The 13,082-nt window shown below is 33.6% G+C and overlaps 2 protein-coding genes and 1 long non-coding RNA gene across 4 annotated transcripts in view; 1 reads left to right on the top strand and 2 right to left on the bottom strand.

Annotated features, from left to right (window-relative positions):
* The window catches only part of LOC138691317 (zinc finger protein ZFP2-like), a 499,579-nt gene that overhangs the window by 301,464 nt on the left and 185,033 nt on the right, over positions 1 to 13,082 (bottom strand). The window lies entirely within an intron of this gene.
* The window catches only part of LOC138691320 (zinc finger protein 235-like), an 83,334-nt gene that overhangs the window by 59,338 nt on the left and 10,914 nt on the right, over positions 1 to 13,082 (top strand). The gene's annotated exons all lie outside the window — the stretch shown is intronic.
* LOC138691324 (uncharacterized) lies at positions 3,523 to 8,058 on the bottom strand. The gene is made up of 3 exons (XR_011329824.1): positions 7,868 to 8,058; positions 6,693 to 6,813; positions 3,523 to 6,002 (listed from the first exon to the last, which is right to left on the bottom strand). It is a non-coding gene; the product is annotated as an uncharacterized lncRNA (long non-coding RNA).

Genomic DNA, 13,082 nt, shown 5'->3' with positions numbered 1-13,082 from the left:
TTACACCTCAATAAAAAAAAGTTTTACCTGGGATCGAACACGACACGGTTCGGTTATACAGTGGAACCGACACGCTACTATATGAGCTACCGAGACAAGACAGTGACAGCACCAGTCTAGATCCCATAGCAGGCATTTGTCATTCGGTACAGAGAAGCAATGATAATTTGTGACTCGAGCTATGTTGTGAAATCGTGGCCTTAAATGGCTATCTTCTTCGTGATCCTTATTCTGGCCCTTGAAACAATTCTTCTTATATTTCTCATGGTACTTATGTTTACGTCGATATCGAGTGAACCGCGCTGTAGAACTTCAACTTCCGACGACCAAGAGTCGTCTCATTCCTTTTAAGAGTAACTGTACGTTTACGAGATCCCGAAGACAAATACAGTCCATCCTGACAATTTTGAAAATTGTTACTTTTTAAGACAATTTTTTGAAAAGCAGAGTAAGTTCAGATACACTGACTGGCATATACAAAGAAGCTTCTTTTTTATCACCCTGACTTTCTGCCCAGCGACCAACTAACCTACGAGCGACGAGCTCAATAACAAACTAGGCTTCGTTTTGTACGTATCCGTAGAGTGGGTTGTGTGAGGGGATAGCTAAGTGACAGGAGGCAGGACTGCAGCAAGATTAGAGAAAGAAGATGAGATTGATATCCCACTTACCTGCATTAAAGCTGTAATACAAATAAGCATAAAAATAGAAATTGAATGCTTAAGTATTGTTGTTCTTTGGTGAATTGTCCGAAGTCAGGTCTGAAACTCACAAGTGATACCAAGAAGACACCACTTATGAGGCAACTAGACCAGGAGATAATGAAATAGGGTGGCCAGCTCCTTTCCCTTTCCATTGCAGTCACCGCTGACTACTACATATTCCACTAATCAGACTTCAGATGTATACAAACAAATTGTTCTTTCTCTGACACATATCATCAAGTGAAATGTACTGCCTGATGTACAGTTCATATAAACCATAACCTAAATCAGAGGATTATGTTTTAGTAAACCAATCAAAAATGGCTGAGCTGTAAATGTCATTTTGTGTCGTATGACATAACAGTTCACAAGTAGGCCTATATATAATTTTCTGAGGAACTTCTTCAGTATTGAAAAATGTCCTGAGTCCTAGGAAATGAACTCTAACAGAATATAATTGGCAATGCACCCAGTCTACTATCGATTATGTACTGGGGGAGTAGATGATCCGAGTCCCTTTTCTTTTACGTCTAATCATGAAAATTTAGATTACGTACCGGGAGAGCTGGTCTAGATCAGTGGTTCCCAAAGTATGGATCGCAACGCCCTTGGGTTCATGTAGAGAATTAACGAAGTCGCAAGATAGTTGTGTTACTTAACTCTACAAATACCCAAGCTGTTATCGTGTCACTCGGACGCATTTTAGCCAACGAGGATTACCATAAACAGCAGTCACTGATAATGGCACAAAATTTACTTGAGTAGAATTCAATATGTTCTTACGACGAAATGGAATTAAACCTGTCACTATAGCCCCGTACAATCCATCTTCTAATGGATCAGTCGAACGCCAAGTTCGTGAAGGGAGAACTCGTTGAGGAGGCTCTAGGCTATCGGGTCTTGGGAAGCTGGATTATCAAGATTCTTGCTGAGGCAACACACTGCCACGAATGTCAATGAATCTACACCAGGGGAGCTGCTTACGGGAAGGAAAAACCAAACCAAATGGTTTCCATAATAATAATAATAATAATAATAATAATAATAATAATAATAATAATAATAATAATAATAATAAAAATCTCCCAAAATCCTACCTGTGTAGCTGCAGTCACTTCTAAATGTATGGGTATCTATCTCTATGAATTCAAGTATAAAATATTAATATTAAAAAACGGCATATAGATAGGTTAAGGAAACATGTATGAATCATCCGAGAGGGAAGGTGTGTTATATCTGAGTTGTGGTGTGTGGGCTTTGGCCATTGTTATTGTTGACATCGGATTCCATATCTGCATAAACATAATTTCCTTGCTTTCGTTGTTTGAGTTTTAATCTATTCAATAGGAGTGAAGGAAAAGTCTTCATAGAAATGAGATTTCGTGCACTAATAAATTAAGAAAGACTGAACCTAAGTCTATCACACGGTGAGTGGATTGTTATGCAACCTCTGGACACGATCATAAGTTCTTGACTTGTGGTACCAGTCACATGATTTATCTCTACTGATATCTTATTAATGTTTATTTTAAAATGAAACTCATTGCGTTATCTTAGCGTTACATTGCAACTTTATGTAATAATAATAATAATAATAATAATAATAATAATAATAATAATAATAATAATAATAATAATAATAATAATAATAATAATAACAATCCTTTTTCCTATTGGCTGTCTTCAAGTACCACTTGTATGATCTCCTCTTCCTTGCTTGTGTAAGCTATCTGACAGCTTTATCTGGCTTTTTGTCAATCGGTAGATAAGGCACTATATAACTCCTCAGAAGCAGGGCTGCATCACTAATCACTCTCGTTTTCAACAAAGTGGTTTTTGGTTCGAACTTCTTAATTTTTCTCTCCGTATACAAAGCCTGTTGACGATTGTGTTCGGAATTGATAAGAACTTCGCAACTGTTGGTAACACCGTTCTTCGTTTCGCTGAGTGTTAACATAACTTCACAAGGTGAGTTCTGGCTGTAACAACAGTTTCTTCTTCATAATCATATAGGCTAACAACAGCGTGGAACTGATAGAGAATGACGGGCTGGAATTCCTGCTTCTCTCATTTCTCTCAGCTCCGAAAATAGAAGCACCAAGTCACAAAGCCACTCTCGATCTCTAAGCAGGACACTTCGGAAGCATAAAATATTTCTGCTCCGAGAATGTATTTTCCTTTTAATTTCAGTTACCATGGAAATACTGATCTGTGAACTAAACCTTCTACATATTCATACATTTATTCCTCCAAATATACTCTACACTCCCGCTATTCGAGCAGTTAAACAATGACGTCACGGAAGGTAGATGCTAAGCGTCGCACTGTATTAGCCGTCTGTTGCGTGTTAATAACCGGCCTGCCTCGGAGTCAAGAGGAGTAGAATAGAAGAGAGGGGCTCAAGAGGCGGATTAAGTGTAATCTGTCAAGAAGCTTCTTTTTACCAGCAGTGGAGCGCCACATGCACAAAAATGGCGGTATTTTCAAACGACTTCCTGCACTGGAAATAGCGGGAATTTCAAAATACTTCTTTGCACATCCCCGTTACATTCATATTAACATGAATGTTTGAAATGTAACCATCCCTATTACAATTCCTTTTTTTTTTTTTTTTTTTTTTGTTTTAAGATCTTTAGCCAGAAACCTTTTTTTTGTAAATTACAATACCATAAGTGTTTTCAGAACGAGATATCTCATGAAGTAGAGTAGTAGAGGTAGGAAATGGACTGTGAAATTGGAAATGATTTAGACATGACCAAGCAAATCTGTTATGTTGGAATGTATCAGATTTATTTATTAACAGTATTTCATTTTGTACATAAACACAAAGACCTTTATTGAAATTAACTGTTTGATGTTTTACTGTAATAGAGAAAAGATCGTGAGGTCACGATAGGTACTATATATATATATATATATATATATATAATAACAACATAGTAGTAAATGTTACACAAAGAAAAAAATCATACCTAAACATTCTTAACACTCTACATATTTATTAATGAAGTAATCTCTGCTCTTTGAAGTCAGCTAACCGCTTAATTTTCTGATATTTTCAGATATACTACCATTAGTTATTATTGTGTTGTAAGGAAAATAATTTCAAATCACCCTTAGTAGAAATTGGAGTCTACAATGCTGTGTTCTTATTGTCTCCAAATAAGTAGCTATAATGTGTAAAGTCTTCTGGTTACTTTGAAGGCAATCATGCACAAATATTTTTTTTAAGATTAACACTTAATGACATTATGTCAGTTTGTTCATGAACTTCTACATTACATTTTGGACTATATGTGGGGAATATTGGAAAATATTGTATTCACTAGTGTAACTTTGTGTTCAAACATTACGAACATTAGTGTTGTGGTTAGTTAATTTAAGTTCCTTTTCTCTGAGAAACACAAATATAACAAACTGAAGAAATAAAATCATACACAGTACATGATAAACATAAAATTAAAACAATAAAAATTAATATTTAATGACATTATGCCAGTTTGTCTGTAAACTTCAACATGAAATTTTAAGCTGCCTGTGGGGAATATTAGAGAGTAGAGTAAGAGAGTTAATAGGTTTATTGCCAAAAACTCAGCATTTGTTGATTTCAGTTAAGTTGTACAGGTATAAGAATTCCAACGTATATGTAGCACCTACTACTGTATTTATTTCCTCAATGGCATAATTTGTCATTTAATATGAAAATATTCTAAATGCTAGTGCAGAATACAATAACTTTATGTTCCAACATTGCGATTATGGTAAATAGAGTCTACAGTACATTTCACAGGCTTTGTTGAAATATGCCAACAACATCGGTCCTGTGTTTGATATTATGATGTTATTTCAAAAAAAAAAAAAAATATTATTGCCTTGAGTTACTTCGTATTGTAGCTAATTTAGGTTCCTTTTGTTTGAGAAAAATACCAAATCATAACAAGAAACATAATGTAACAAAAATACAAGAACAATACAAAATAGCAATAAATAGCAACTAAAATTAAACATGCAAAATCTTAAATCAAAAATACACAAAGAAAACATACTCATTTGGCCACAATACCACAGTATCAGTAAATGTGCACATCACTTTTCTGCATCCAGTTTCACAAGCACATTAGGTGCAAAACTTCTCACATCTGCAGTTCTCGTTGACATGAAGAAGAGGAGTGCCAGCAAAGATAAAGTTGTATTTGAAAAGTAATGTTAATATTATTTTACATATACAATCCTGCAGACAATCCTCTGGTTCATGATTTGTACAGGAATGTCCCTGGTTAACAGAATTCAAATGTAAAGCCTTTAATATCTACTTACACAGTACAAGTGAAACAGAATTGTTAGAAAATTATTGAGTATTCCTTGTAAAGCCACTCTTTTACGAAAGTTTGCCTTATATACAAATGATGTTGGGTTTTGTGAGAAAATACTGGATAAGCTAAAATATGCTTGTGACAAAATGAGTGACATAGATGAGCTGTGCTGTCTCATATGCGATGAAATACCACTAAAATCAGCTTGGCTTGTAACAATAATGATGATTTTGTTGATGGGTTTCAAAGATTTGAAAAACACTTGTCAGGTAAACCTGCAAATCAGATGCTTGTGTCTATGGTGAGTGGTCTATGTCTTTATTACAAGCAGGTAATGAATTACTTCTTAGCAAATTCTGCTACTCCTGGTATATGTTCAATAGTGCAACACGGACATTAAGCCATTTAGTTGCTGCAGACATTTATTGCTTGTCAACATTGCTTTTAAAGATATTTCATCCCACATAAGGCAACCTACTTTGTCAGTGTGAGTCATCTTACTACAGGCATTCCTTAGTATGTCGAATAATTTGTTACTAAAACCAACATCAGTGGTATACTTTCGCAAAACTCTAAGCAATGTAGCCTTAGAAGGGAAATTTAATAACTTCCTAATCATTCTATAGGCACTTGGGTTCTGTAAATAAATATTAAGAGCCTTTGCTTTCAATTCCGGTGACCACCGAACTCTCTGTACATACCTTGCATTTGAGGAGACACAATTTTTTACCAATTCATATAATGGCCCGGGAACCTTCTTCCTTAAAGTTGCAAGGGCAATGTCAATCTTCAGATCTCTCTGTGTGGTCTTGAGGACTCTTCCTCTCAGATGATGCAGTTGTACTCGAAGACTGCAAATTTTCCTCCTCTCCAGTGTTACTATCGGTGTGGCCGTGGTTTGCATTCTTGGGGGCTCCCCAGCCTCTTCTCACTGCCTCTCCTCTCTTGGGGAGTCACCAGCCTCTCTGGCGGGGGTCCTCTGTTTCTTCCCGTACAAAATAAAACAACCAAAAGGTTACAATTATGAACTGACAGCAAGAGTAAGTAGTCCTGTACCACCAAGGATAGAGGTTACAATTGAAGCGTTGGGCCGAATAATGGTTTATGTTACAATTTTTGCCATTATACTTTATCTTGGAATGTTATCAAGTTATTTCGTTTCAGGAACAGATTTGCGGAAATTCTTTCCAGATGTGCTCACAGCTTGCTCTTGATGTCAGAAAGGAACTGTTTAAAATGTGTTACTCTCTTATAGTCAACATTTAAAAACTGTGTTTGTCATTGTCTTCATTATTATTCTGTTCATAATGTTACAAACTTCTCTGATGTGTAATATGACTTTCAGTAACATACAATCTATACTTTGCTTAGTGTATAAAACATATTGATGGAATAACGGTGTATGTTGCCCGTCCAATAGTAAATTATTTATGAGTGGAATGACGATGTAACATTTTCGTTCCTCCTGCGCAGTTAGCAGATTGCAATACAGACCATTATTCGCCCCAAAGCTTTAATTATGGGATCTACTTAGCCTGATACTTCACTTTTTGTGTGAATGGCTTTTCTTTATCTATTCATTCACAATTTGCAATTACGACAGAATTTATAGGTATAGATATGAAGCACTGAATTTGCATAATATAAAAGGCTTGCAGTTACTTAAGTAAGTTACCTTGACCATTGGAGATAGCTTCAACTTTGCAAGGTATGGCTCCCGAAAGCTGTTGTGCAGTTTGTTGGGCTCTTTAACCACCAGATCTTATATGCCCAATGCTTCTAGGCATGCCTTGCATCTGAAAAAATTGAAATAAAGTGTAAAATAAATATAAATTATGAGCACAGGAAAACCATTTCATGGCACTTAATAAAATCACTTTGAGAACCAAGAAAAATTAAAATAAACTCCTCCAGTCAGCTTCACGTTAAAATACTAATTATCTCATCATTTCTATTGTAGGCCTAATTTTGGTCCAGGAAAAAATTCGTATTTAAAGACAACATTTGTAAAAATACAATGTAGGCGAAACAAAAAATAAAATAAAATATAGGTGGATAAAATATGTCATAAAATGGTTTAAGTATAAGCTACATCATCATAGCTCACTGCAGCTGTTCCCTTTCACTTTATAGGCTATTAGAGTGATTTTATAAAGTGCCACGAAGTCACGTTCCTGTGCTTACGGTAATTTCATACACATATACAGTATAGCCTATATAACATTTAATTATATCATAAATAGACTTGTATTATTATTATTATTATTATTATTATTATTATTATTATTATTATTATTATTATTATTGCAATTTATTATTATAAATATTACTATTATTTTTATAATAAATGTTATAAATATGTAACGGTCTCAAGTAATAATACCACGCGGGGAATATTCAAGGAAAGGGTCTATTACTCTATTTTTTTCTATTGGAATATTGAAACTCCGGTACCAAGCTGCACACGACACGACGTGGTTTGCTGCAATTTTATTGGTTATATTCAGTGTTTGAAATAACTTTATTTCTCCCGTGTGTGGTGCGCAAAACAGCAAAGTTTCTCCTGCACTGTATAAAAAGCTTCGAAAATAAAAACAAAAAATGCATCTTATATATATATATATATATATATATATATATATATATATATATATTCTATCAATAGAAATAATAATAAAAGTCTGTTAATATGTAACTAGATGTTACAAATTCTGTATATGTGTGTATGAATTATTATCTGATAACCTAACCTATATAATTTAAAATGATGCACGTGGCTAGCAAAATTTACAAGTATATCAAATTAGTTATAAGTGATAACATCGCTATATATTGTAAATGAAAACTCACCTCTCACTATCCCAGGTATTTTGAAGAAACATTTCGAGTGGTGACTACTCTTCTTACTTCCGCAGTACGGATATTCGCATTTAATTCGTCCGGCCATCCTTCCCTCGCCTAGGCAAGAAAATTCTATTTCTACTCCTCTTGCTCGGAGTCGAACTCGGTGTGCAGAGAAGGAACTCCCTCCAAACATTGCCCCCACCACCACCTCTGTGTACAGGGAAATGTGTCATAGACTGGGCTGTTGGAGGTCGATTAAGCCGACTTACTTGTTAGTCATTTCAAGTTTAAATCTAGCATATTTGGAGTGAAGCTTGGCCATAAATATTTAAGAAATGTTTATAGACAGAAATATAGCATATTTTGTGTAACTTAACTGTCTGGGAAGAATCTATTTTTTTTATTAACTATTGTCGCCATGTCATATGAAAATAAAGCTCATTCGAAACCATTTAATAGAAAATTTCGTCATGAATGCTTTCAAAATTCAGTATCGTCGTATTGTTTGACTGCAAATTGCACGGCGTTCTCTGTATGTTTCGCAGTCACAGATCATTGCAACAATCATTCGCTCTCTGGCAGCTCCTTCATTGCTTTCAGCTTATCGTTATCAAATCCCTACAGTGCCAGCTGCGCAGAAGATAAGACTGGACCCAAATAGAAGCGATCGCTTGCCGCCATCTTGAGGTCATAACGATAGCGGACGAAACGCAATCCTGATAGAATGCAATCGTAAAATACACCAGAATTAATTACTGTGTATCATAAGAACAACCAAACATAAGCTAAAGAATGACGAAAAAAACAAATAGGCCTATAAATAGGTAACTACACCAGGATTCCTGCAAATAATTAAAGATGTTATGCTGAAACTGTCAGTCTGCAATCCTCATGAACTATATGAATTAGGCCTATTCATACTGTATGTGCATAATTCAGTATCCGTACAATGGGCTTCGTGAAATATTTCAATAACCGAGTGAAAACTTTAACTTAATACTGCACATTGTGTGCATCTTGCGATCGTGACAATAGCGGACAATGCTGATAGAATGCAATCACAAAACACACTAGGATTTATTACTATAAACAGGGTGCGAATTAACGGGAGAATTTCCTCCCTGTTGGAAAGTTATCCCCCTATCATAAATTCATATTAACATCCCAGTTAGGGATAACTTCTACCCCACTCACAAAATATAATTATTACTTTTTTATTCTTACTTTCAAAGTTTCCATTTCATCAGAGCAATAATAATAATAATAATAATAATAATAATAATAATAATAATAGCCTAATAATTGTATGTATGGTATTCTCTATCTAGGATTCAACTCCCACCCATCAGAAATCTTACAGTAGTTCGCACCCTGACTATAAATCATAAAAACAATCAAACATGAGCTAAATGGTTAACAGGATAAAATTAAATACAACTAGTACAACGTAAGCACCTGCATTCCTGTAGTATACTGCAAATAAATAAAGATGTAATGCTGAAAATGTCAGTAATCCTCGTCATCTTTGCGAATTAGGCAAAGGGTATAGGGCTATAGTATTTATTAATATAGTACAACTGTTTTCGTTTCATGATTATCTGATTCTAATGATCTCTTTAATACTCTGCAGGGGGTGGTTCAATTTGAAACAATATTTTTGTACAATCGTGTTTTTTTGTTGTATTTACAGCTATTGTCGTTAGGCCTTCAAAGTTAGAATTCCCACATAAATTTGTTTCTAGGGAAACCATTCTTCATAACATCAAATTATACTAAAATAGACTGATTACAGTGCACTTCTTGTTACTTAGTTACCATTACATTGCAGTTTTGCAAAGGCTTTAGAATAATATTACTATAAATTTTCGCAATTTTAAAAATACGATCGTACAAAAAATTGTTATACAATACACGTTTGTGAAGTGCATTACAAAATCTCTCAAACTGAAAAACTAGCTCTGCTTGTTCAAACTATTCCTCGATTTTGTAAAAAGCACTTCCCAACCTTGTACCATATTAATATACCATTAGAAGTGGTAAGAATGCTGAATTTGGAGATAGATGTCATCACGTGCAAAAACATTCACTTAGGAACGTTTTAGTTATGATGACAAATTAAAATATATATATATATATATATATATATATGTTATAAATAACTTTCAATGCCGTACTTCAAATATATATTAATAAATAAACATAGTATATATCATTATTTCAAAGTGTTGAAATTCTAATTAGAGTGGGCTTGTGATATTTTAGATCATATTTTATGATTACCTTTGAGTCATTCCACGTCAAATCGCACAAAATTATACAAATTTTGACCTTCATATTTCTGATTGCGTTTATATTTTTTTACCAACTCTATGGGTCTCATAAACCAACAAGTGTATTTTTATTTCCTCCTAAGTCCACATGTTTTTAAAATATTACATGTTAAAATTCGTTAAAAATGTCGCACAATGCAACATTTAAAGCATCATATTTCTGACGATATTGAAGTTAAAATTAAAAAAAAAAAAAAAAAAGCATTTAAAAGCTTAAAGTACTGTCTTTTATTGAATATTTACTAACTAATTTTAATATAATTATTTCAAATATTTTTTTATAATTCAATTTTTAAAACATATACATCAATGTGAAATAGCCCTATTAAAAATCTAAAAAAAAATGCCTATTAGGTGCACTGATGTATTCTTAATAATTCCAGAAAAAATCAGAATGGGATCTCCAATAGTTTAACGGAAATTTAATTACTTATGACAGAATGTGTAGCAGTCGGCGCAGCAGCAGTGGATGGGAAGCGTTAAAGTGCGCTGGATAATTGACTGAACTTTGCAACATTACACCCAGTACGTTTCAAGTTACTCGAGGAAACACTGCTGATTTACTTATTATGATATCTTCAAATAATTGTACATTAAGCTTTTCAAATGTTTCTTTTCATTCACATTTTAAATTTTCATTCGCCTACCTTCTTTCTTGAAAGAAAATTGTTTTACTAAATCTTCAGTTCTTGACAACAGAATGAAAGAATATAATTTTAATGTACCAGTTATTGGTTTTAGATTATGGTATCTGGCCTGCAAATTTTCAGTGTGGTTTTTGTGCTTATTGAATGGACAAAATATAAATGACACGTTAGAAATGTTTTTTTGTGACTAATCAAACAATTTTTTTTTTTGTTGTTATAGGATCTTGTATAGGCTAACTCTCATGGCAAGTCTTTTAACAGTATCTCCAATGCCAACACATGGACCTTTACCATGCGACATTGCAAAGAAGTGTCATTCAGCACTAATTCCATAATCGTCTTCATGTAAGCAATTATTTTTAAATTTTTTTTTTTTTGTATTGTGAACTTTATCCATTGGAAAAGTAGATGTTTTTTTATATCGTTGAATTCCTGCTTTAAGAAATTGATTGCTTCGGATTGAAAAAAGTGAAAGGGATCGGTGTCATGTTTTATGGTTTCTGAGATGACATTACTTTTGTAACGAATTTCTGTATCTCCTTTGAAATATACTACGAAAGGATTTATTTATTTATTTATTTATTTATTTATTTACTTATTTATTTATTTATTTAAATATACAGAATAAAGAATGTAATTACAAATAAGAGAAATAGAAATAAAATAATACAATCAATATAAAAAAGGAGATGCGGTAGTATTAACAAAATTTGAGACCGAATGAGCAGCGTTCGTGTTCGGTCACAGTTCAGATATAATATTAATAGGCCTATAAGAGAATATAAAATAAAATAAAGTAGGAAGTAAAATTAAAATTGTACTGTATTGTGGCTTGGCATATGTTCCAATGCACACCTTGTATTGAATCTTGTATTACAAATGAATAATTTTCAGAAAAGTCTGCAATAACTATGTAATTTTCAGGTTGTACTTTCTTTGCATTCCGTCAAAAATAAAATATGGCTGACTTTTGAATGGATGATGATGATGCATCTTCTACATGAAAAACTTAACATGCTAGGGAGCCTTTTACTTTTGAAACTTTTCGCGGGGGTATCGTTTTGTTGTATCTTTCTTTTCTTGATAGGAGATTCTATTGACATCAAACTCTTGTTTAATTCCTCAATATTAGTGATTTCTAGCACTGTATCCATAGAACTACTAGAAGAAATACTGGGATAATCACTTTCTCTGTCCGCACTTTCATTTGATTCATGTTTATTAATATCACAAGAACTACCGGCTTCATATATAATTTCACCTGACCTATGCGGAAATTGATTGATTTTTACGGAACAAATCACATATATGCACACTCAAAGACTCCTTTAAATTGAGCTTTATCAATAAGTCGCGACTTGCGCGTCTTAGTGTACTTTTCTTTTTAAAAGCGTGATTAGGAAGGTAAATGGATTTAAACACTCTTGTTATATATTACGCGATCTTTACCATCACTCATGTTGTATAGAAGTCACGTCACTGCTCGAAATTCAAACCCAAACTGATTATTTTTCTCTCATGCCATCTGTTTACTGCCATAAAGTTTACTGCCTTACCCAGTCTTGCTATCATCAAACACTTGGCTATGTTACAGTATAAACTGTGAAGGGCTTCCCACTGAGCTGACAATAATAAAATAATTTTAGATAAGATATTTACTGTTCCTTAAGGTATTAATCATTTGATGATTAGTATGGTGACATCAGATGCAACGGGAAATTTCCACAGGCAGCCTTCTAGCCTATGGCTGCAAGCAGTTCATTAGCTGGGCATCGCGAGCGCGTGCATGCCTCCGAAAAATAAATTGTTACAAATGTATGGGTGCCGATCCCATATTTATAAATGCAGTAGTTTACAGATAATACATCAGCGAACAAGTCTATATTTTTTTCAGATTTTTAACTTGGCTATTTAATATAGTAATTTTGCTTTGAAAAAGAAATGATTAAAAAAATAGGCCAAATTTTAAATTTATTTGTGATAGGCCTAAAGTAATAAAAAGTGTTGTATTTCGTCTTTCAAATGCGCCAAACCGCAAATCTCAATTATATGTAGACACAAAGTTCCAAGCGAGTTTATGTAACAGTGCGCGCATAATTTGCGTAACTTCAAATATTCATAACTACACAAATAATTAATAATTGTGAAAATAAAAAAATACGGGTCTCCTTATGTGATGTTTGGAATTCATGAAAAAAAATTCGACCATTTCCGAGAAGGTCGTGTTTTATTGCTGTGCGATTT

The sequence above is a fragment of the Periplaneta americana genome, chromosome 16 (assembly GCF_040183065.1).
Source record: "Periplaneta americana isolate PAMFEO1 chromosome 16, P.americana_PAMFEO1_priV1, whole genome shotgun sequence".
NCBI lineage: Eukaryota > Metazoa > Arthropoda > Insecta > Blattodea > Blattidae > Periplaneta > Periplaneta americana.
This window is presented reverse-complemented; position numbering and strand designations above follow the sequence as displayed.